This window comes from Stegodyphus dumicola, chromosome 12, assembly GCF_044657685.1.
Source record: "Stegodyphus dumicola isolate Sdum_Otavi_A_Nest chromosome 12, ASM4465768v1".
Classification (NCBI taxonomy): domain Eukaryota; kingdom Metazoa; phylum Arthropoda; class Arachnida; order Araneae; family Eresidae; genus Stegodyphus; species Stegodyphus dumicola.
Window position 1 is genome coordinate 13,894,390 of NC_140779.1, and position 27,381 is coordinate 13,921,770.

Below are 27,381 nucleotides of genomic sequence, written 5' to 3' on the forward strand. Positions count from 1 at the left end.
CTCCATTCCGGAATTGAACTGTGACAGAGCCATATCGACTATCATAACCAGACTTAAGACAAATCACTCAAAAGGGATGAGGATTTCTGCAGACGGACAGCGTAGTTACACCAACATTTGTCCTCATTGTCCAGATGACATCCCACTGTCTCGCCATCACATCTTCAGCTGCCCAACAATTCAGGCCAGACTGTTTAACATCGGCATCGAAGACCCAGTGGACCTACTTTATACTGATACAGCTGCCGAGACTGCAAAAGCTGTCTTTGACAGCTTCGAAGCTATATAATTGCACTTTGTCATAGACACGACATCATCATCATCATATATATTATACGGGAAGTTTTAAAGATACAAGAAACATTATTGTAATTTACATCCAATTGAATATATTTTATTATTACATATGCGTACCTCAAAAATTAAGCTTATTGGGCCTTCACTCATCTCAGCCCGTTCACCTCTAAAACGATTTAAAATGTCCAGTAGGTATAATATACATCAATCTCTACGAGAAATTAACTCATTCGCAACATACTTCTAAAACGGCGCTTCTTCTTTGAATTTCAGCTAACAGAGACAAAGAAACGAGTCGTTATTATTTGATGTCTAATGAGGGGTTACCTCGCGTTAAAAAAAGTGTTCAGCCATCTATTACATTAGATTACTCTGGAAGGGTGCGGCTGAATGTGGCTCTAGTGAGTGAGAAAATGGGCGTTCTTTTTATCTTCACCTTAAACTGAGACTCTTCATTATTAATGCTTTTTCATTTCGAAGGAAATATGGAAACATCTGAGATAATTCCGTTGTTTGAAAAATGACCATTTTACACGTGGATGGTAATGTATGGTTCAACTATTTTTTAGACGTGCACCATTAGTTGAAACAAAAGCTCGACACTCTTTAGAACTATGATTACGCAGAATTCTAAAATCAGGAACAGATTACTCAGTTTTACTAGGGAACTGGGAAGTCGTTATTTAACAATGTTTCTCCATTTACGCGGATAAGGAAATATGACTTAAATTGCTACAACACCACTTTGCAGTAGTGTTACAATCTAAGAGGAACCTAACATATATGATGGTGAGCAGAGTTAGTTACACCAACATTTGTCCTCATTGCCCAGATGACATCCCACTGTCTCGCCATCACATCTTCAGCTGCCCAACAATCCAGGCCAGACTGTTTAACATCGGCATTGAAACAGTGGACCTACTTTATACTGATAGAGCTGCCGAGGTTGCAAAAGCTGTCTTTGACAGTTTCGAAGCTATATAATTGCACTTTGTCATAGACACGACATCATCATCAGCATCAGCAGCAGAGTTAAAGATATTAATAGGATAAAATAATTAATTATCATAAAATAGGAATTTGTCAGAACTAATAAATTCCTTTGAGTCAATCAATCTTTGCATTAATTAATTTAAAAATAATGTTAAAAACTAAAATTCTAACCTCATATATACAAACATACAACCTACGCGAAACGCATAACCAAAAACCTCCAAAACTGAGGCTGCCAGTCTGTATGGGTATAGCAGTTCGAACGTAATGAGGCAGACATGTCTTCTAGAACCGTTTCCATTGTCCAACTGGCAAGTTAATTAAGATTTAAAGAATTTTCTGCACGATTTAATAATTGGAGCTTGTCAGAGCAAAGAAGACAAATTCAAAAAGTCAAGGGAAATTTTCACGCAAAACATTTCAAGGCTGTATCGTAACTACGAGAACTCCGGCGTGGCTTCGAACTTACAACAACAATGTAGTTCTAAAAGAACTATAGACGAACACGACCAACATCGACTGATAAAAACTGTTTTACGCAAAAAGCATCCAACAGTGGCTCAGATAAATTGGACGTAAATGCTGGAACTTCAATAAACATCAACAGGAAGGCTATTGTGATAAGGTCACATAGACGTGTCTTTAGCTATGTTCTTTGTCTGTATGTTATGGACATATAGTTTGCCCAGGATGACAGATTTCCGAATGCAATGGTACCTCTTTCACACCACAGGAGAAATATCCTGTTACAATGAGGTAGCTTTGTTAATTATTTCGGGTGCAGCCTCCAAGGTCACTCCAAGAAATAAAGAGAAAAAGAAGGCTTTTTCATCAGGGTCAGATTGTGGACACTTTTGTTATGTACGAGTGAAGGAACCCCCCTTCCCGGCCGGAGTTCAGCGCAGGTAACGACACCGTGAATTCGGAAGGTTTTGAGCAGCGAGAAAGGAAAGTGGAGCTATGGGCATATTGGCCCGCTAAAACTATAACTCCTCGTGTATAATGTTAATAGCGACAGCGCATTTTCCCGTTTAACAAATTTCTGAAATTACGGTACTGAATGTATTCAAGTCCCACATCGTCATGAACCGCAACTGTTAATGTTTTTATTCTATCAAAAGTCCTGTTAGTGTTAGAGCATTTCAACCCTGTATCACAACCGAGATTTTGTGTAGCGGTTCCGGCTGCTACACCACAATATGTTCCCACCATGTTACGATTTAGCAGCTGACACCCACTTCGAGTGCACATGATGAATACATGATACAGAGCTATGTGCCATGCATGCGATCAGAACACATCTCACTATACATTTGACAACTGCAAGAACACCCTGCTCCTATTAAATCGCATTTTCGTCTGTTTCAGACTGACAGGGTGAAGGAAAATCACGTCATGGGATCTCATATGTCAACGGAGGAATGTACGAGCTGATGGTAGTGCATTGTTGATAGAGGATCAGTTAGCCAGCCTCAGTGGGGTTGCTGGTAAATTAACGATCTTCCTGACATATAAATGATTTGTCTACATCTCTTCTGACAAGTTACATTTGTTCATAATCTGGGTTCCTTTTGATGTATTTCGCCTCTTGGCATTGCTGTATCAACTCCGCCATTTGAAGAGAAAAGTGACTGCGCATGCCCCTACAGAGGGCGCAGAGTGCTGGGAGTGCATGCGATATATATATATATATATGCATGCCAAAACAATTGACAGAGGAGCAGAAGATTCATAGCATGTCTGTTTCCAAGCAACACTTTATACGGTACCATGAAATGGGGAACCGATTCCTTTCAAGGATCATTGCCGCTGATGAAACATGGTGATCCAGTCACCAAAAGCACCAAGGGTGTCAAATGGGAAACGATTCCTTTCAAGGATCATTGCCGCTGATGAAACATGGTGATCCAGTCACCAAAAGCACCAAGGGTATCAAATGGGGAACGATTCCTTTCAAGGATCATTGCCGCTGATGAAACATGGTGATCCAGTCACCAAAAGCACCAAGGGTATCCATCGTCTCGTTGACCGCTGGGATACCTGTTTCAACCTACAGAGTGACTTTGTCTAGCCTATGCGTTACGTATACTAATTTTGCGTTACGTTTGTATACTAATTTACATTAATACTATATTAAACCATTTCTCAAATCGACTGTAGTGCCACTTTCCTTTGAACGACCCTTATATCACCACGAATCTATAGACGTTAAATTATTACGATCAGAGAAACTCGTACGAGTTGGGTCTTGCCATAATCACTTAAGTTACTAAATCTGAATATTAAAGACCACACTTATGATATGATACGGGTTGAGCAACATGGAAATACAGCAGGTATACAATACAACAGTGGATCTTCGTGGGGGTAGGATAGTATCATTGCCTCCAGAATACTTCTGCATGCTCGTGAGATTCATGTCCCCTCGTTTTTCTACTGTTCTACGTTGTCTTCTGCGTCCGATCTGCTTCTACCCTCCTGAGATCTGAAGTGCCAGAACTACTAATATATCTGTTCTAATAATGTATTAGACAAAGATGCCAGTTATTTTCAAATATTTTTAATGACGAATGGGAGAAAGGATTTGCTAGTAACACGATAAATCTGCACAATAATAGAATGTTCGAAGGGATGAACTAATTAAAAAGGAAGTTAAGGGATTTTTTAATAATTGCAGTTATGTTAAGTTAAGAAAAGGGAGTTAAGGGGTTTTTAAGAATACAGTATCGCTTCTTTATTTGGCCTCGTTGTAACATACCTTATTTTTGAACTTCCCTCCCCCCCTTTCTCGCGAATCGAATTTCTCTATGCAATTATAGTAAAACATACTACGTAGGGATCACACGTTACGTCGTCCAGAAAGTAAAGTTGAAAACTGCTTCGTGGTCTTCATAAAGTTAACTATTCATAGCCAGATTCTTCGAGTCTCCTGTTAAAGTTAAAAGATCATTCCTTGATATTTTTCAGTGGTAAAGTTAAATAATCTCTTCCTAATTCCTTTGGAAAGTTGAATAGTCGGTCCCTGATATCAGAATTCTATGTAATCACAATTTTAAAAGCTGTCAAGCTTATGTTTTAACTAACTTTTTTATCTTCGGATTTTGTCACTTCGCACATACTTCTTTAACATATTCATTTGAAAAAAAAAAAAAAAAAAAAAACTGAAAGGTTTGATTTTAAATTACGTCCAAAAAAAAATTTTTTTTACATTTTGTCTGTTACCTTCATTTATAGCAACAGGGTCAATATATTTCAAATAGGGGCGAACCAAGGGTTGCTTCATTGTTATTTTGTGACTGTGATGATGATGGAAGATGATGATGATGATGATGATGGAAAAGAGTTTATCATTCAAGGAGATAGATGATGGGAATGGATCAGGGATGAGGGGAAAAGAGTTTATCATTCAAGACACCCCTACGTAAAATGGGTCAAGTCTTGTTTCTACGTTAACAGACAGCTGCAGACTAACCGGCGAGAGCTTTTCTTATGATAGATAGACTGTACAAGACCACTCCAGGGCTCTCTAAAATCTGAGGTCCTAGGAGACCGTAGATCGCACCGATAAATTGAGAGTCTGCTATACAAATGTAAATATGATTTATTACAACATTTTTCTTAAACAAAGAACTTGATGGTATTGTACAAATCCTGTTTACGAATTAGTTCGGAATTATTAAAGTAAGAAATTCTACACTGAAACAGAAAAACTAAAAAGGACGTAGTTACGTAAAAATTCGACTCTGTCACACAATAAAATCCGAGCGTAGCTATCACGAAGAGAATTAAAGGAAAGTGATAGCTGCGTATAAAAGACATCAATATGCAAAACATGTCCTGAATACCAGAAGTAACCCACGTGCAATGTTGTGACCTTGCAGTTCAAAGAATTATTGATCAGAAGGAAGACACCGGATGCAGAAAGCCGAAGTCGTCCCACAGGCAGGCCGAGAATGAGCTTGCTTGGCGTTATCAAAAAGATACCACTCCTCACAGTGGGTAACATAATCTAATTTTACTGGGTTCGAGGTGGCAAAGTACATAATAGTCATGCTCATTTATTCCCTCCTCCCCCCGCGCGGTCTACATATATTTAGCAAGAATCTGATTAACTAACATGTCTAGGATCCAAGAAGATCGAGAACACTTATCAGATTACCTTCTCAAATTGGATTTGCATTATATACGGCTTCACTTATAACGTATTAGAGCAAGCTTTCAAATAGCCTGAGCACATTTGCTGCTGCCACTTCTTTGGAGTAAATTATGAGAGTTCTGAAATTTTATATACTCGGTGATACGTAAATGAAAGGATTACGAGAAAAATGAATCTAAAAAATCTGAAAGCTAGCTTTCAGATTTTATATTACGTCCTTAAGAGAGAAAGGCTTAAGAGGCTTTTTTTTTTTTTTTTTTTTTTTTTTTACGTTTTATGTGTTACCTTTACTTATTAAATATCATGTTCTTTGCACTTAAACCATAAAATTCAGTTCAAGAGCAATATAGCAAAATAATTTTAAAATCAGCATATCTATAGAATTTCCGATACACTGGAGATAAAAATGTTTTTTTTTTCTGTACAACGTTGCCACTATTCGCTTTGAAATCCTTGAGGTTGTTAATAAAAAATTCTTAAATGTTTGACAAAACATGAAATAGCTAATAACACAAATTCCATATTCGGTCTTCCAGATGCCCATAGTCGAATGGAGGACTACGTTATTCAAAACTCGATGTCTCTAGTTATCGTTGTTTTTTCACAACGCGAGAAACATTAAAAAAAAAAAATCATGCAGATTCTTCATTATTTAATTTCTTCAACTATAATGCAGGGCTCTAACATTTTGTGGCAACAGTTTGAAAAGTGAACCGACATTTATAGTGAACTGACGCTAAATGCCAAAGCGAAATTAATAGCCCTTCTGGGCATATTGCCCCTTTAATCTAAAAATGATGTGTTTAAGGGACACTGAGAAAAATAAACACTCTTTTATCGTACAAAACAGAATTTTTAAAAATGCAAATTAATATATTGTTTATGAAGTTATTAAAATTTAAAAAATATCCCAATCCGTAATCATTATTTAAAAATGTAGCAAGGATCATTTGCTGTTTGAAACGGGAAGTCCTTCTACGAAAGTTTTCAAAGTGGAATTCACTCGCGTTTATATAGGGAAAAATCACACATCTCAAGCTGAAACTGAAAAGCTGTTATAAATAATATATGCTTTAAAATTAATTCCTTTTTATTAAATAAGGAAGTTAAAGTAGGAACTGCTAACACTATACAACAAGTCATTTGGAGAGAAAAACGACGTGAATGAATATTTCATTTCACTTTTCATGTTCTCATCTGGACCAAACTCCGGAACATTGTGAGTAGCACAGTGAGCATTTTCCTCAGAGAATTTTAGATTCTCAGAAAACATATGAAGACCACCATAATTAATTCCATACGCTTGTTGAGTCTAGTGAATCCTCTATCTTTACGCAGGAAGGTAACTGGACACTTAGTAGTTCAGGGTGATCTAGCCGCCGCCCAATAGTGGTTAGTGATTCTGACTGTCATACCCGGAGAAGGCATGGATGTTTGTAAATGTATAGTGTCTGTGTGGCATGGGGGCATTCTAAATATGCGGCGAGCCAAAAGTTCTCTCGAGAGGTTGTGGGTAGGGGAAGACGGGTGGGAGACCCTCGGACCCATTGCCCACCCGGGTTTTTCTCCATCATAATTGGAGGCGAAACTCACCTATGACTCAGTCTTGACTGTCACCTATGGTGCTCAAGACTTTTGATAATGTCTGTGTGTGTGTGTATTTAATTACGGCAAAGCACACTAGGGCTATCTGCCTAAGAGGAGGGATGCCTTCGTGGAGGACTTTCTAAGGGAAACTGGCTCGTATACACGTTACACATGGAGAAAACCACGAAAACACCCATGCAGCCTGCCCGCTTGCGGGATTCGAACCTCGGACCGAACTACCAGTGTTCAGCGACTTTACCGCTCGGCCGCTGGTGGGCCTTTTGACAATGGTTGACGCAATCTTGCAATCCTTGCCACAATGATGGGCTTGTTCTGAGTTTGCTATCAGACAAATGAGATAAGGTCACAACATAACAACAATAGCGGCGCTCTAACGCAGCACAACAAATTTGATGTAAATACAATATTGCATCTTTATACAGAACTGAAAAAACTATTATTTACCTGTACTTCACTGAATTTTGCACATAATAATACTGAAAGTTTTTCATACAAAACACTTTTTTTTAGTCCAAAGCAGCAATTTGCCCAGAAGGACAATTAATTTCGTTTTGGCATTTTGCGTTGATTCACTACAAGCGCTGGTTCACATTTCAAATTGTTGCCAGCAAATATTATCGCCCTGTATTATATTTAAAGAAATTAAATAATGAAGAACCTGCATAAATGTGTGTATGTTTTTTGCACTGTGATAAAATAAACACTATGCTCTAAACACTGTTAAACACTAATAAAATAAACACTATGCTCTAAATACATTATGGTACCTAGAGCCATACAATTTTGAACAACGTACTCCTCCTGCAAATATGAGCATCTGGAACCCCAAATTTGAAATTTGTTTCATTATCTATATCATATTTTGTACAACTTTAACGAATTTTTGATTAACAAACTCAAGGATTTTAAAGCGAGTAGTGGTGACGTTGTTGTACAGAAAAAAAAAAAAAAAAATATCTCCAGCGCGCGAGACTGTGTATCGGAAATTCTATAAATATGCTGATTTTAAAATTATTTTGCTACATTGCTCTTGAACTGAATTTTATGGTTTAACTGCGAAGAACATGATATTTAATAAGTAAAGGTAATATAGAAAATGTGAGATAAAACGACCCTTTCAAAGTAATTTAAAACCTGAAACATTTCAGATTTTTTAAAATTTGTATATATATATATGATGTACCAGCTTTTATCCGGAATAAATAGAATGCTGAAGAATCATAAATGTAGTCGTAGCTTAAATTATCAGACGATAAGTTTATAAAACAGGATCCATTTATTATTGGCTAGAAGAAATAGCAGTTAAAAAATCATATTTCCGGAGTAGATAAAAAAGAATTACTAATAACTTTTTGTATGAAGTTTACTGCATCGTGACATTTAAGAAAAAGTTCCGATATTCTTTTGCGAGTCCTTTTATAGCCTCTGGAAAGGCGGAGCTTCGAAGAAATGACGTCAGCCAATCCAGTTCGCTTTAAATATTTCCAGAACATTCTATAACTGTACGTGTAGAAAAGGCGAGAAAAACAACTTGACTACGGGGCTGTGCATTTAATTCACGTACTTTCAAATAAGAGAACGTCGCCATTAAAAAAGAAAAGAACATACAGTTAGAATTTTAAGTGTATTCTTACTATGGAATTTTATTATTACATATATATATATATATGTAAGATAAAATTATATGAATCAGAATAACTAAAAACATTAATTCTTCCTCTTTATTCTAAAATCGTAATAACTTCTCTGCATTGCGTCATTTCTAGATCACTCTATGGCCCGCGCAACTCTGATGACGTAATAATTAAGAACTGAAACTGACCTTGTAAACCAAAACTTTTCTCTTCACGTACTTCCATCTTTCATAACTACGCACTTGAGCTTTTGCTCTGTACTCTGCTAAGATGTAATTTCGCTGGCTTGCTTTCTATCCCAACAATATCAAATATCTAAATCTGCTGTGGAAAGGCACGACTAGAGTGCCAAGTGATTGTGGTCACAAAAATAAATTGGAAATAAAAATGGAATTAAAACTGCTTCGACTGCCAAGTTCTTTAAATACTACGCAATCAAAATTCTTCTTCAATATGGATCTAATCACGCATCTACACTGCTCCGTCCTTTTCCTTTGCTCTTATTATGACATATATATGTGTGTGTGTGTGTAATAATAAAATTTAAAACACCTTTTCACTCCCAGTGCTGAAACTACTGTTGTAAAATTCTGTATCTTATTTTGAGGAACTCTGAAAATGGAAGTAAATGTTTCTGACAAATATTTAAGGAAATGAAAGCCGCTTCTACTATTTCTTTTAACAGTGTTTATGTTTGAAAAACAAGATTGCAAGATATAAACGACTCCAGATATTGAAGCAGGAAGTAAGTACCTTCTATAATACATTCCGTGGTTCAGAGAGAATACGTTTGCATTGTATAATGAAATACTTCTCTTTTACCTCACAACCCTTCAACAAAAGACGACCGCTAGTGACCTTGAGAAAAGTGAAATTCGCCCCTCTTGCAAACATGCAACCTGGGAAGTAGCAATTTATTCTTTGCTAATTCGCGTTTATGCACTGATGCATCGTTATTTGAAATAGCGCTGTGGTGGATGCGACTTCGGTGGTTAATAGTTTTCTTAAAAATACTGCGATTTTTTCAAATTTTGCGAAATTTTCGATCTAGTTATAGGAATTTCTGTAGAAGAAATACGTAACACACAACTTTGGAATTTTTTTAAAGTTAATATAATTTCAGAATTTTTGTATGTTAAAATTTATAAATTCAAAAATTTCAGAAATATTTTTTTGCTCTACGGGATTTTAAATATTTATTTTTTAATAAATTCGAAATTTAAAATTTCGAAATTTTTTTTTAATGTTTTCAGGTGGCTAAAGAATATTACATCAGTGTTCCTTTTTTTTTTTTTTTTTTGTAGTATTTACTATAAGACTTACTTAACTGAATTGTTACATAAGAATAAATAGAATTTAATTAAAAAAATAGAAATTTAATTAAATAATTCTTTGCGCCATTGCTGCAAGAAAGGAAATTTAAATTTTAACAAACACGTAAAAGTAAAAAAGCAAAATTAATGCCAAAATTAAAGCAAAAATAATTTTTAAAAAAAATATATTTAAAAAAATGTGCAAACATATAAAAGATTTAATTCTTGAACTAATCTACAATATCATTTAAATTCAGAAGTATAAGCAAATCAAGTGCAAAAACAATCCATGAAAATAAATTCAATAATTTAGCAAATTAAAATTAATTCAAACAATTTTTTTAAAAATGCATAAGTGAATGACTGTTGAGCAGGCAGGACAGACTTATCAAGGGGAAGTTGCCTCCAAACCTAATTCTCCAATCATTCAATTCGTGTTTCGTCATTCATGTAGGCAAGGGTAAAAGTCAAAACCAAAAGTAAAAAGCGAAGAATGTCCAAAAAGAAATACCAATAAAGTGGTACCCTTATAAATTAGCATTTAAGAATTAAAGTTCTAAAAAGAAAAAATTTAAAGAATTCTTTTGAAAAACAAGCAAGTAAAGTCAAGTTTTAAATTAAACTTTAAAAAAAAAAAAAAATTAAAAAAAAATTTTTTTATATAAAAAATAATTTAGAAACCATTGTATTTTAGCATCCCTTGTCTACAGAAACCTCCCCGACACGAATATTCATACCAATAAAAAGAAACTAAAAAAGAACTAGACATAATCCATATTAAACCAAAAGAAACAAAAAGAACTAATTCACAATTTTTTTTTTTTTTTTTTTTTTTTCAAATGACTACAAAACTTATTTTTTTCTTTTAGAATTCATGATTAAAATCTTTAGACATTACGTTCAAATCTTTCATCGAATAATTTCCAGTAAAACGTTTGGATTTCAACTGAATACTGAAATAAAATTTTATATAAGCTTCTCAATTTCTTTTAATAGTGAAAAGTTTCACTCAAGTGAAATATATCGCTAAAATAAAATTCTTCTAAAAATTTTAAACGGAGATTAAAGCCAACAGACCCTTTCGATGCCTAGTAGTTGAAATGCAGAGAAATCGCGCTAACAGTGTGACACTGAACAAAGAAACTGGCAAAAGAAGTTAAATAGCTATCTTTCACGTTCAAAAATAGTACTGCATTATTTAGATTATCGCAAAGTAACTGAGAGTTACCTGCTAATCTCATGAATCACGTAGGAATACATGAATACTTCTGCACTTTATCACTAACTAGCGGAAGTACCCGATGCCAGTTAAGTTAGATTGAAAGTAATGTATCTAAAGCCAGAGAGAACGATCCCGCTACAATCCTTCTCTAATAACGATGCAAAAAAATGAGATTCAAAATCATACACTCTGTTGTGATATGAAACCCACATAAAAATGTCGATAGAAAAATAAGCTAATTTCTCTCTCATTATATCAGCAACAATGGTACGCAGTTTTTAATGATTTTCGTCTTCCTAATCAAATGGTCGTAAAAGCTCAAGTTCCATCCAATATTTCATCTATATTTAATTTTTGTCGATTAAAATGTGGCAAAAAATTGATCATAACTGATCAGAAAACAATAATGCGAAAAAACAAACAGGCATTCTTCTTTATATATATCTAAATATAGATAGATTTTGCAAAACTCACAAATTCTTGATTAACAAACTCTACGGTTAGAAAGCGAGCAGTAGCAACGCTTTTTGAAATACAGCATTTTTATCTCCAACGCGCGAGACTGTTGCCACTCGGAAAAATGAGTGCAAAAATTATTGTTTTCAGAGTTTTTAATTAATACCTCGGTGGAATAAAGTCGTACCAAGATGGAATGGTAGAAATGGCTTCCCACGAATTTTTGGAATCGGGAATAATGTATTCAATATTTGGCAATGCTATTTTTATTTCATTGCAAAAGTTATAAATTTTTGATTTACAAACTCTACAATTTGAAAGTGAGCAATGGCAACACTTCTCGAAATAAAGCAGATTTTTATCTCCAGCGTGCAAGACTGATGCCACTCGGAAAAATGAGAGCGAAAATTAGCGTTTTCAGAGTTTTTAATTAATATCTCTAATTTTAACTATTTTTTTTGGAAAAAAGTAAGCAGTGGCAACACTTCTCGAAACAAAGCAGATTTTTATCTCCAGCGTGCAAGACTGTTGCCACTCGGAAAAATTAGGGTGAAAATTAGCGTTTTTAGAATTTTTAATTAATATATCTAATTTTAATATTTTTTTTTTTTTTTTTTTTTTTTTGTGGTGACGTCAAAAGATTAGGAGAAGAAAAAAGTGGACGTCGACCATTCCCAGTTTCTCAGAACACAGAAAAGAATTGTAGAAAGTTTGGTGACGATAGCTATAGTAGTGATTGAATTAATCGCGAACACACAGATATTCTTTTTATATATAGATTTTACCAAAGTCACACAGTATTCAATTATAATTATAAACGTAATTTGCGAGTACTATGCAATATGTATTTCTATCAAGTCCATATCTGTCCATTAAACAAAAGCAGTCTGGGAAGACAGAAGAAAAGAGAAGGCGAGTTCACTCGTATTATCTAGAACAGGTTGACATCCCACAAGGTTACACAGGGTGGTGGCATACCTTACGACGGTACAGTAGGAAGAAAATTCTCTAAATCATCAGCCACTTATGGTTGAAACAGCTGCGCCGAAATTGCCTTCAAAATATTACGTAGTAGCCAGGTTTTAGAATGTTTTGCTAGTAAACTGAGTTCCACTGTTCAAACATAAATATAGTGACTTCCAAATTATCGAAGTTTCCCAAATGTCATGCTGGTAAAGAACAGTGCGAACTAGTTGCATAAATAAGTTAGTATTAATTCCTGTTACATTATTATATTCTTATATTGATTAATATATGTGTTCTTTTATTAGCCCAAACGGGCGGTAAGCAGAGAAGGGCTGTTAGTTTCAAAACGGCATTTTGTGACGTTTCACTATAAACGGCGAATCATCTTTTTAAACCGTTGCCAGCAAATATTATCGCCTTGTATTATATTTAAAGAAATTAAATAATTAAGAATCTGCATGAATGTATGTATGTTTCTCGCACTGTGAGAAAACAACGGTACCTAGTTACCGTCGTTTTATCACATTTATGCAAGTTTTTCATTACTTAATTTCTTTAAATATAATGCAGGGCTCTAATATTTGGTGGCAACAAATTGAAAAGTGAACCGACATTTATAGTAAATCAACGCGAAGTAACAAAACGACATTAATAGCCCTTCTGCGCTAATGCACTTTGGGCTAATAAATACTTTCACAGAATTTAATTAGAGAAAAATGTAAAAATTTGTCTATGAACTATGAATAATGTCTGCAACACTAGAGTTCATTTGTAAACTGTTCATAACATTTCTAGAAATTATTTGACCGCCGCGGCCTCTAATCTAAACACTCGGCGGGCAATCCTCCTTCCCTGGAAAAGAACATGCAAATATAAAATTTAAAAGTAGGCAGAAAAGCAACTTAGCTTGCTGCAGATGTTCTCAGGGATTCCCTCCACCCTCCCTCTTCCTGGAACAGGGGGAAAAGAATTCTGTGAGAATTTCTTTGCTTTTGAAAAAGAGGAACCTTGATCATCCTCATAATCAGGAGTTATTCAAATTCTGCCACAAACTAAGCTTGCTTTTTTTTGCCTAATTTTAAATGGCTGAATCAAATGGAAAACAAGCTCTTTGGCGACTTAATCCCTTACTTGGCGACATTTCCCGAATTAGCAGTTTTTATAATTTGTTTAGTTTATTAGTCCAAAGGGACTTTTCCCTGAAGGACTATTGTTTTCGTTTTGCGATTTTGCGTTGAATCACTCTAAATGTCCGTTTCACTTTTCAAACTGTTGCCACCCAATGTTAGAGTCCTGCATTATACGAGGGCTATCCAGAAAGTAGATTACGTTTTGGAATAAAAAAATAAACAAAGTATAGGAAACAAATTTTATTATATACAGATGAAAGCCACACTCAAATACTACTTTTCTACATAGTCACCATACAAATTAAGGCATTTATCGTAGCGATGTACGAGCTTGGAAATTCCTTCGTCGAAAAATTCGGCCGCCTGCGCCTTCAACCACTTCGTTACCTCTTCTTGCAGCTGTGCGTCGTCATCAAAACGCTGCATAGCCAGCCACTTCTTCATTGCTGGGAATAGGTGGAAGTCGCTCGGTGCCAGGTCGGGACTGTACGGCGGATGAGGAAACAACTCCCACTTAAAAGATTCAAGAACTTTACGAGTGACATTTGCCGTGTGGGGCCGGGCGTTGTCGTGAATCAACAAGATCTTAGAGCTCAACATTCCTCTGCGCTTGTTTTGAATTGCTCTTCTGAGTTTTTGGAGAGTATGGCAATACCTTTGAGAGTTTATTGTAGTGCCTCTTTCCAGGAAGTCCACCAAAATTACACCTTTTCTGTCCCAAAAAACAGTCGCCATCATCTTCCTTGCCGACATTGTTTGCATGCATTTCTTGGGTTTTTGGGGAGAACTTGTGTGCCCCCACTGCATTGATTGCAATTTCGTTTCACAGTTCACATGTTTCACCCATGTTTCGTCACCAGTAACGATGCGATCGAGTAAAGAGTCACCATCCTTATGGTAAGCGTCCAAAAAGTTCAACGCTGCAGCCATTCGCTGATTTTTGTGGTCCTCTGTCAAGATTTTTGGAATCCATCTTGCACAAAACTTGTGGTAACCAAGCTTTTCGCTGATGATTTCGTGCAACAAACTTCGTGAAATTTGTGGAAAACTCAAAGAAAGTTCCGTTATTGTGAAATTTCGATTTTCACGGACTTTAGCATCGACTTTTTCGAGAAGTTCGGCGGTCACTATGCTGGGTCTCCCACTTCGATCTTCGTCGTGAACATTGGTTCGGCCATTTTGAAATCTTATGACCCACTGACGCACTCCACCTTCAGTGATAATGTTGTCCCCATACACTTCACGAAGCTGCCGATAGATTTCTATCGGTTTACAGTTTTTTGCAGTCAGAAACCTTATTACTGAGCGCACCTCGCAGGATTTTCAATTAACGCAGACATTTCAAACCGTCACAGTATCTGAACGGAGCACAGCACGAACCTCTCACTAGCACGGCTAGATGCAGACTGAGCTGCGCAACGCTCTGACCCCAAGATGGCCGCGCTAGCCCCGCCCCTAGCGGACACAGACGGAAACGTAATCTACTTCCTGGATGGCCCTCGTATTTGAAGAAATTAAATAATGAAGAATCTGCATAAATGTAGGTATATTTCTCGCATTGTGATAAAACAACGGTACCTAGAGCCATCGAATTTTCAATGACGTCATCCTCCTACGAATATGGGCATGTGGAAGACCAAATTTCAAATTTGGAATTTGTTTTATTATCGATTTCCTATTTTGTAAAACTTTAACTAATTTTTGATTAATAAACTCAAGGATTTCAAAGCGAGCATTGGCAACACTCTGCCGGAAGGGGGGACCTTTTTATCTCCAGCGCGCGGAACTGTGTATCGGAAATTCTAAAGATAGGCTCATTTTAAAATTATTTTGCGACATTGCTATTGAACTGAATTTTATGGTTTAAGTGCAAAGAACATGATATTTAACAAATAAAGGTAACACACAAAACGTTAAAAAAAGTCCCTTTGGACGTAATTTAAAATCTGAAATCTTTCAGTAGTGATTTTTTTTTTTTTTTTTTTTTTTGTTTCTCTTACTTGGCGATTTTACTTCAGTTAAAAATAATAACAACCGAGTTGTTGATTCCAGTTTCCATGTTTTCCTATACAAACGTGACGGACTTCAGCAGTTTCGATAACGATATCCGAATGATTACATTAACCACGATCACATCAAGCGGCGTCTACTATATAATAGTAGATTAAATAAACAAGAAACGTTGGCAAGCAATCTAAATTGGGGCAACGCAGCAAAAAACCGTCTGCCTACATAAGAAGTGCTTTGGAAGTTTGGTTTGCTTAATTACAGCAAAGCACACGAGGGCTACATGCCTAAAGAGAAGGGTGCCTTCATGGAGGACTTTCCGAAGGAAACTGGATCGTACGCATGTTAAAGACGGGGCAAACTCAAAAAGAGCTCATGCAGCTAGTTCGTCCGCCGAGATTTGAATCGGATCGAGCTACCAGTGTTCAGGTACTTCCGCTCGGCTGCTTATGAGCCTACAGTACCTTTGAGAACTTCTATGTAAAAGTGAATTCCGTTTGTGCTGCAGATGGACATTGCAGTTGAGATTTAAAAGCAGGAAGTAACAGCTCCATCCAGTGGCCGAGACTGCTGAATTTTTAGAGTTCCATCCTAAGCGAACGGGCTGACTACGTAATTGATTGGCTTTCGTGATTTCCTTCATGTGTAACATGAACACCAGCCAGTTTCCTTTAGAAATTCCTCCGCGAAGGCATGAACCAGTAAAAACTTTGGAGATAGCCCACGTATGTTTTGAATATTACAAAAACTTACTTTAACCGAACCGATGCGATTGATTATTTTACACTAAAGAAACTACCAATGGTATGGTTTGGTTTATTTGATAATGGCAAAACCTCGAGAGCGCTAAAGGGGGAATGCCTTCGTGGAGGACTTTTAAAGGGAAACTGGCTCGTATACATGTTACACATAGGGAAAAACCACGAAAGCGCCCGGCTGGACTACCAGGGTCCAGCGACTTTACCGCTCGGCCGCTAAACTATCAATGATAGACTTGTGTACCAAAAAGTAGCAAGAATTTTTTAAAGAGTTGGCTACTGATAATATGAATAAATTATCATGCTAAATTACGCGTGTATCTCTCCTTTAACGTACTATGTCGGAAATTGGCTCGCATATAATTCATTATACATGGAAAAACATTCATGCTCGTATAATTTCACCGCTGGTGAAACAGGCTACGGATAATGAAAAAAAAAAAAAAAAAAAGAAAAAAAAAGAAAAAAGAAACAGTGGGATTATACACACTGAAACACACAGGTTTGGGGTACAGTTTCACTTTACAAATACCATTTGGCTTGCACGAGACTCAAATTTCTTTAAAAAATACAGAAATCCATCGGAATTTGGGAAATACATATTTCAGATTTTCTACAGCACAATGATACGAATGTGTTATGTATTATAACGTTTTAATCTGGCGTTAATTAGTTAATGAATATGGAAATGCCGGTAGAAAGTGAATAATCATAAACGCGATGATGACCTTCACGGAAAAAGACAGCACCTTCCCCCCCCCCAAATAAAAGAAAAAGTCTAAAATGCGAATACTATTTATTGACCTTGTCTGTAATTCAAACTGCTAGCAGGCAAATGGTTAATAATGGTGTAGCTACCACAGCTTTGCGTGATTCTTTCTATAAAGAATCGGGTTCCGATGATGTTTTCCTGTACATTACGTGGTTACGAAAGAGAAGAACATATTACCCCTCCCATGGAAAGGAGAAAAAATAAAAATAACTAAATAAAAAAGTGAAATGCAACGATACCTATAATTGGATCCAGTTCTTGATGCGATAGTTTTTTCACACCGTGGTAAGACAAGCGGTTAAACAGAGAATTCTTAATCGTTGATCTCCTATTGAGAAACAGCTAATGTATATTTCAACTACCCCATCTTTTTTGAAGGGGGGTGGTGCTCACTGAGTCTCATTAATGAGAAAAATCATCGCATTACCCATCCACTCCAGCTTTAATTTAAAAAATAATCTGTGTTATCATAGAGAGTATTTGCGACATCAAAATGCAAGGATAAGCAATCATTTATTTACCTGCAAGGTAAACATACTTTCCCCGTCGTGGCAGAAAATTTTAGCTATGTCTTTTAATGCAGCAGCGCCCATATAAGTTGATTGGTTAGCTAGTGTAAAGCCTACAAAGGCCACATGTTTCAGCCAGGATGTCTTTGAAGAATGCTTTTTAATGATTTTCGTCTTTCTAATCAAATGGTCGTAAAAGCTCAAGTTTTGTCCAGTATTTTTCCTATATTCAATTTTAATCGATTAAATGTGGCAAAAAATTGATCCGAAATCAATAACGCGAACAAACAAACACACAAACAGGGATTCCTCTTTGTAAGTAGCACAAAATCTGTATATATATATATAAACTTTTCATTAACAAACGCTACGATTTGAAAAACGAGCAGTAGCAACACTTTTCGAAATAAAACATTTTTATCTCCAACGCGCGAGACCGTTGCCACTCGGAAAAATGAGTGGGAAAAATAGTGTTTTCAAAGTTTTTAATTAATATCTCGGCTGATTGAAGCCGTACGAAGATGGGAACAGTCGAAATGGTTTACCACGAATTTTTGGAATCGGGAATAATTTATTTAATGCTTGGCAATGGTATTTTTATTTCATTGTAAAAGTTATAAATTTTTCATTTACAAACTCTACAATTTGAAATCGAGCAGTGGCAACACTTCTCGAAACAAAGCAGAATTTTATCTCCAGCGTGTGAGACTGTTGCCACTCGGAAAAATGAGGGTGAAAATTAACGTTTTAAAAGTTTTTAATTAATATCTCTGATTTTAGCTATTTTTTTTTCCCAGCACGACGGAATTTAAGCTCGGGGGGGGGGGATCGATATTACATGTTCGCCTGGAATCAAACCCTGATCGAAAGACTAGCGTTCAGCGATTTTACCGCTTGGACGCTATCACTAGTCGAACCTAACATTTAAATTAGTAATGAAATGAGTTCTGAAATTTTTATTTCAGCATAGTAATAAAAAATAAATATTTTTAGTTACAGAAGCAAGTGCTTTATTCTGAAGGTAAATATTGTTTCCGCAAGTCATTGCACCAGTGTTAGTTTTTATGATAAATCTAAAAAAATTAAACCCAATTTCCAGGTAAATAATTTTAGTACTTATTTTCTTGCTAACCAGGAAAAAGTCAAAGCACTAAATGAGCCTTTGACACCAACCAAACAGAACGGGGGGGGGGAGAACCAGATTTCTGGAATTTGGCTTTGATTTGGCAACCCTGGAAGCTTTCGAATTAACCGACGAACGCTCCAATTGCTGAATTATCACATCCGCCGATTTCCCCCTGATAATATCATCTAATTTCAGCGATTAGGGTGGTCTTTCATATTTGTATGATAAATAACTCCAAATCTTCAAATTACCTGAATTTAGTATTCGTATCAGATAGCGGATAAATTATCCCATCTTCTCCCCCCACCCGCTGATTAAAAAAATAATAATTCATAATATTTCTTTTATCAAATATGTTGCGAAATTCCAGATGCATGGGACATTGTGGTCAAATCCATTAACCCGAAGTTTAGAAAAGGAATAATCTGAGACACAGTACCATAATTGTCATCATAATTGCGGGCTCATCATGCTTTGATGATGATAATACAGCCCATAATATGACCCAAAGGATTTTGTATCCGAAAAACCAGCTTATCCTTTAGACCAAATTGAGATCTTTAGATCCAGTTTCAGAATTTCAGGAGCTGTTCAAGTTTTAAAGTTTCAGGAGCTGTTCAAGTTCAAGTTTACTGCATCTGGCCATTTCACGTTTAGCTTTAAATGTAAATGAAAAATCAGAAAGTTTTATATATATATATGTAATAATAAAATTCCATATTCAAGTAATTTGTAATAATATAATTCTAATAATAATTTCATAATACACTTAAAATTCTAACTGTATGTTCTTTTCATTTTTAATGGCGACGTTCTCTTATTTGAAAGTACGTGGAATTAAATCCACAACCCCGTAGTCAAGTTGTTTTTCCCGCCTTTTCTACACGTACAGTTATAGAATGTTCTGGAAGTATTTTAAAGCGAACTGGATTGGCTGACGAAGCTGACGTCATTTCTCGGAAGCTCCGCCTTTCCAGAGGCTATAAAAGAACTCGCAAAAGGAATTTCGGGGCTTTTTCTTAAATGTCACGATGCAGTAAACTTCATACAAAAGGTTATTAGTAATTCTTTTTATTTACTCCGAATATCTGATTTTTGTAACTGCTATTTCTTCTGAATAATAACATATGGATCCTGTTTTTTAAACTTATCGTCTGATTATTTAAGCTACGACTAAAACTGATATATCACAAGGAGTCTAAAGCTGATACATCACACACACACACACACACACATATATATATATGAGACACATCGATACTGAAAGAGATGTGCTGCAGCGTATGTTGCCTACTAATACGTAATCTAGCACTCGATTTGCCAAAATACTTTTCCCTATATTTCATTTCATAAATATATATTTTTCACAGTTTAAAAGAAGACAACGTAATTTCAAATCCGTGGATTACTTAATTTTAAAGCAAACTGGCGGGCTGCGGCCAAAGCATAATTTATAAGTTCTATGTGCACTTGAAAATAAAATATATAAAAACATTCCAATATGAATGAAATCAGTTCACTCTTTCCAAGCAACAGCCAGTTCGTAAATAACGTTTTTGTTGCCAAACCAGGAAACAAAAACTTACGAACTTCTGGTATGACGTCATGATTTAAATTTAACGTAATAATATAACAACTTTTTCTGGATATCAATAAAAGAATTAACGTGGCAACACTATATCGTGTCAATTATCCTAACCTGAAACAAAAAAGTTGCCAACAGCAGCTAGTTAATTTAAAATTAAAGAAAAATTTTCGACAAAGTGACGTCACATGCAATCGCGTGCTTTCTTCAACATCAGAATATGACCTCATATAATAAAAATACGTTTAATGTTTGAGAATGCTATTTGTTTCATATTTTGTAAAACCTGCAAATTTTTTATTAACAAGGATTTGAAAGGCAGCGGTGGCAACACTTTTCGAAATAAAGCGTTTTTATCTCGCGCGAGACTGTTGCCACTCAAAAAAAAAATGAGTGCCGATGACAACTTGATAACATTTATTTCACAAAAATAAATACTTTACAATTCAAGAACTTTCCACAAAAATACTCGTACACCTCTTCATAGTATCTTAAAGTACTCTCAATAATGACACTTCAAACTACTAAGAACGTTAAACACAACACAATGCAAAGGACTTCTAAAAGGCGAAGCTCTCTCACGGATATCTCAGTACTCCAAATTTAGCTCTAAACTAACAGCTAGTGAGAAACTGATGCTCTTCTTCCCGATCTTTGAAGTTTACCCGGCTGCCGCGGAATTGTCCACATTACTGGACGGTATATGAGGCCACGGTTACAGCTACATTTAACGTCAATTACAGTTATTCAGTTACTATACCCATTACATTTAGACAGGGATCGGATTAAAATGTCACCAAATGGTTCTAAAGTTTGGTGACTTTTGTCGATAAAAATCAGTCGGCGAACTATCGCCAGCTTGGCGATATCTCGCCAATTTGGCGAGATAACCATTTACTCAATGCTCTGTATTCTTACTCTTCTGGCAAAACTTGCTTCTTTAGATTTTCATGTTACATCATAAAAAAAACCACTACAATTTTACTAAAATTATGTACGCATGTAACAAAATTCTTAACAGTATTTACTTCAAAGACAGATTATGAATATTATAATGTTGTATTTTTTAAAATTTGTTGTAAGGTATAGAAATAAGCAATATCTATGTTATTTATTTATTTTTCATTTGCAGAGCTTCGTGTGAAAGAAAAAAAAAAAAAAAAAAAAAAAAAGCCTTTCTTGAAGAATCATAATAATCATTCAGACCCTTGATAGCAGAAATTTAAGAAAAGAACTTGTTTATTTAAAAAAATATATACGACTCAATATTTATATTCCACATTATTAAATTCAAAATACCACGATTTATATTTTCGATATGTCGCATTCTTTTTTTCGTTCCTCTCGCGTAAACTTACTGCCCGCAGGCACACTTTCTTTTTTCAAATATTACAGATATGAACATGTACTAAATAACGCGCGCTTAGCGCCAATTTATCTGTGGCTGCATACGTCCACAATAAAGGTGGTGTGGTGTATTTAATTATGGCAAAGCACACGAGGGCTATCTGCCTAAGGGGAGGGATGCCTTCGTGGAGGACTTTCTAATAGAAACTGGCTCGTATACACGTTACACATGGGGAAAACCACGAAAACTCCCATTCAGCCAGCCCGTTCGCGGGATTCGAACCTCAGACCGAACTACCAGTGTTCAGCGACTTTACCGCTCGGCCGCTGGTGTTATGTGTAACAATAAAGGAATAGCTGAACTGGTTGTGATTGCAAGTAGCAAGTATCTCCGCTTTTAACATTTAAATCATTTCATATATATATAGTATATAAAAGAAAAAATAAATTTTTTTAAAAATCTCTAATAAAAGAAAGAGTCTGTGTGTCTTTCGTTCGCGCTGCGCGTAAGCTAACAGACCTAGGGCTACGGAATTTGGTATATAGGGTATATAGGTGCTTTTAGATAAGAGCCAGTGCACCTCGAAGCGAATTTTTCAAAATTCGAATAACATTTTTTTTAAAACTATAATATCTTTTCTATTTTATCGCATCATTCTGAATAGTTTCATTCCTTTAGAAATGTGGTTTTGGGCAACTGCTTTTTATTCAATTGTTGTGTACTGGACTGCTGACTGTTGAAAATCAGCACTGTTGCCACTCGGAAAAATAAGGGAGATAATTCTGTGCAGTGTTTAAATTTAATGTTTCTCTTGGATACTGGACGTTTGTTGAGAAAAGGCAGCGGGAAGTTAGTTAATTTATTTATTAGGATAATTAATACTTGTATTAAGGGATATTGCTTATTTCATTGTAATTTTGTTATATGTAATAAATTTTTTAAAAATTTTTATTCTGCGCAGTTTTTAAATTTAACGTTACGTATTCCTTTCAGGAATTTTTCCGGTACATTTAAAAGCCAGACGAAGGTTGGCAGCGTAGCTGCTAGTTTCTAATAAATTGTGGTATTTTTAATTAAAGACAAATTTGCCAAATTTATTGCAAAGTTGAAAATTTTATTTAATGAAGATTTCGTTGACAAAAATTCAGAACTACAGAAATATAATTATTGATTACTATTCCATCTAGTTTTTATTTCTATTCCCTCCCCCGATTTTTTTATTAAATTACACAGTTAATTTCTTTTTATTTTTCAATTTACAATATTTTGTTTTATGTGATTTTTAATTTAGTGTGATTAATTCTACAAATCGATTAATTCAAATTTTCATTAAAAATATCCAAGATAGGTTAATGTAATTCGAAAGAAATTCGGTGAATTTTCTTTTTATATGAAAACTTAAATTCTATTTAAAAAAAACTTAGTTATTTCAGCTCGCAGCTTTAACTCTGCGAAAGACTACACATTCCTTTTTAGGCCAAAGTGTGTTAGCCCAGAAGGGCTATCAGTTTCGCTTTGGCATTTTGTGACGTTTCAATTTTCAAATTGCTGCCACCAAATATTGTCGCCTCGTATTATATTTAAAGAAATTAAATAATGAAGAATCAGCATAAAATCTGTATGTTTATCGTATTTTGATAAAACCACGTTACTTCTAGAGCCATGCAATTTTAAATAACGAAATTCTCCACTCGAACATGGGCATCTGGAAGCCAAAATTTGGAATATGTTTTATTATCTATTTCATATTTTGTAAAGCATTTATGAGTGATTAAAAAACTCAAGATTTCAAAATGAGCAATGGCAGCACTGTACGAAAGGGGGGGACATTTTTAGCTCCAGCGCGCGAGACTGTAACGGAAATGCTAAAGATATGCTCTTTTTAAATTATTTTGTTACACCGCTGTTAAATTGAATTTTGTGGTTTAAATGCGAAGAACATGATACTTAATAAATAAAGGTAACACACAAAAAGTTTTTATTTATTTATTTTATTTTGTCTTTTTAGCTTCATTAAGCATCATTTTCTTCGCACTTACGTATAAAATTCAACAGCAGCAAAATTACAAAAATTTTATAAGCACTATAGCAGTATACGTATTAGAATAATTCATATTGCTGAAAACTTTTATAGCTCTGATGCATTAGACTCGTTTACTAAAGAAATATTATATCATCACAAAAAGAAACAGACAATGACTTTGAAAATTTCAATTGAAATTTCAAATCTTAGCTTAGCAGATTGAAAGGTTTGGTCACAGACGTCCCACGCATTTTCAAGTTTGTATTTTACTGGACTTGAAAAACCGGCAATCAAAAGCCGAAAGTATGTGGGAATCTCACGTCACCATCAGATATAAAGTGATGTTTATAAGAATTTGGATGTGGAATTTAATATTGTTTTTTTTTTTTTTTTTTTCTTTCAGAAAATGCATAACAGGAAAACAGATTTCATCATAAAGGCTGTAATTTGAATAATGTGCTAACAGCGATAAATAAAATTTCATGGCAACGCACTTCTTTCAGAGTGACCAAAAAGTGACAAACACTTATCCCAAAACATCAAACGCGATGATCGCACTTGATCGTTTTTTTCGATAAAAGCGTTGAAGTGTTGAAATGTAAATGGAAAGTGGAGGAAGAGTGTATATGCATAGATACTGTTCCATAAACATTAGACATTTTCTTAAGAAAATATCTTCATGGAGAAATCAAGAAAAATTTTTTGGCAGAGAGAATTAACAGTATTATTTATTAAACCGATGATTAAAAAATCTGATCTGTAACACCACATGACTTCCTTGTACGGAATATTAAATTACACGCATTTTTTCCTACACTTTATTTAAACATATTGAATTGAATTAAATCTACTTCGTCGATAGCGCATAAACCACAATAGAATAAATGCACTCTTTAAAATTCACAATATTTATTTACCATAGCGACACTCTGGTGCAAGGTTCACTTAACAGTGTTACAGCTCATTCATTTTATAACTCAGAATGCACAAAAATGATATCATCTGAAGAATTATTTAATCATTGCCACATGTTCTATTCAAATACTATAATAAATCTAAAACGATGTATAAAATAAATAAGACAAATAAAGAAACTTTTTTTTAACAGACGATTCAGTGCCGTTTACTTAATGCGCATGCGCTACTCGTAATCATTCTGCTCTGTCCGACAGAGACTGGAGACAATATTTGCACCTAATAGGAAACACATATTTCCTCCAATTTCATTAGAGATACATTTTTTATTCAATTAATTCACTTCACAATTCGTGGCAAGGCAAAAATACACAAAATTCAAAATATCTCCATTAAAAATTGAAAGATATAGAAAAACATAAAACACCAAATACAGTTAAAACAATTTAAAAAACAATTTTTACAATCAAGATTAGAGTTTCTGAGCAGAAACAAGCAATTCGGCCAGCAGACAAGAAGACAAATTTTTCCCAAATGTAAACAAACATGGCTGCTATAGTAAGAAAAATTAGGCTTAGCCAACTTTTAAATTGTTGATAATTCTACAACTATTGCACGAAGATTAACAAGAGGCATAAAAACCTTAACTGGAAGATAAGAACAACATAATTCGATCATTTTTAAAGCAAAAAATAAGCAAATTAACAACATATAAGAATAAAAAAAAAAAATTGAACTCGCGAAGCCGAGTGGATATTTACATATATATATGCATTTATTTACTTTTGGTGCGGCCGATTCCCACCAAAAGGGGAGATGCACAACTACATCCTATAGCTGTCCTATATACAAAATTTCAACGTTCTGAGGCTACTCGTTTTTGAGTTACGCGAGATACATACATTCATACTCACTTACGTACAATCACCTGGGGGGGGAACTCTTCTGAAGCCATTTTAAATCAGTTTTATAATTAGTTTGGGGGAAAAGAGTCCTTTATTCTGTCCTTGCGTACAGATGTCACGCAGAAACATCGTTAAATTGTACTCTATAGCCGTCGAAATGGATATTTTTGTTGAAATAGGATACCCGGAATTTTTCGTGATTACAATACCTCCTTTACTGCGTAGAAGGAAGTAAATAGAGTAGTATAATACAGTGACAGAAATAATTACCTGAGTAATTAAATAATGAAGAATCTATTTCTGTAGATGTGTTTGCTCCTCACATTCTGGAAAAAACTGGGAAATCTTAATCTACCAAATTTTGAGCACACACAGACGTCCAAGTTGAAACATGTAGACCTCGAAGCTCGAATTTTGATTTTCAAATTTGTTTTTAGTTTACATTATATTTTGCGCGAACTTAATGAAATTTTGATTAACAAACTCAGCGTCTGAAAAGCAATGTGTTGCCACTCAGCTTAACGACATTCGACATCCAATTTTTGGAAAATAGTATAAATAATTATATTATTGGTATCATGTAACAGAATACAACTAAAAATAATAGATATGATGATGAAAAACATATTATCAAAGCATAATTTTTGGTTTTTCTTACATTTTGGGCTAAAAATATGTTAAATTTCAAGATTACTAGAAATGTTCCATAAAAATACCTGTCAACCGAAACAAGCAAGCCCTATTTAGCCATGAAACGCTATTTTGTGTCGAATCAGTAAAAGCGCTGAATCACTTTTCAAATCGTTGCCACCAAATAATATCGCCCTGTATTATATTTAAAGAAATTAAATAATAAAGAATCTGCATGAATGAATGTATTTATGTTTCTCGCATTGCGATAAAACAGCGATGCTAAAGCCATCAATCTTTGAATAACGCAGTCCTCCACCCGAATATGGACCCCTGGAAGTGCGAATTTGGAATTTTTTTTATTATCTATTTTGATAAATATTAAAGAATTTTTTTATTAACAAACTCAACGATTTGAAAGGGAGCAGTGGCAACACTGCACGGGTAAGGAAAAAAAAAAAAAAAAAAAAAAAAAAACCACATACACACACATTTTTTATCTCCAGTGCGCGAGACTGTCTATTGGAAATTCTAAAGGTATGCTTTTTATAACTATTATATGATATTGCTGTGGAAATGATTTTTTTTTTTTTTTTTTTTTTTTAAACCCGAAGGGGTGTTAAGCCCAGATGCTCTCAAAACCTCAAAACGTGTACATATGTGTAAATGAAAAAAAGTTCCTTTCGGCGTAATATAAAATCTGAAAGCTTTCAGATTTCTTTTCATTGGTTTTCATTATTTTACTTTTATATTTGTCACTTACGTCTATTAAGGTGTAAGAAATTAAATGGAGTTACAATATGAGAGATAAAGATAAATGCCTATTATTAACTATACTTTGTTTGAGTACATGCATTAACAATTTTTTCATTTGACAATTTCATTGACAGATTTAGCTTTTCATTTTACAGAATTATATCTGAAAAACATTTTATATACGTACATAAAGCTAACATTTTAGTCCCTTTAATTGACATTATTTCACAGAATATTTGTGGAAAGTTTCATAAAATTAGTATTGTTAGTTA

General features: G+C 34.8%; 1 protein-coding gene and 1 long non-coding RNA gene across 4 annotated transcripts in view; one reads left to right on the plus strand and one right to left on the minus strand.

Annotated features, from left to right (window-relative positions):
• The window catches only part of LOC118187859 (semaphorin-5B-like), a 317,610-nt gene that overhangs the window by 124,449 nt on the left and 165,780 nt on the right, over positions 1–27,381 (minus strand). The gene's annotated exons all lie outside the window — the stretch shown is intronic.
• Positions 8,726–27,381, plus strand: part of LOC118190326 (uncharacterized) — a 51,642-nt gene continuing 32,986 nt past the window's right edge. The window contains exon 1 of one of the 2 annotated variants that reach the window (XR_004758416.2): positions 8,726–9,433. This is a non-coding gene — a long non-coding RNA (uncharacterized LOC118190326). Of the gene's footprint in view, positions 9,434–12,827; positions 12,885–27,381 lie in introns of those variants that run through there. The other variant, XR_004758417.2, reaches the window with a different exon arrangement.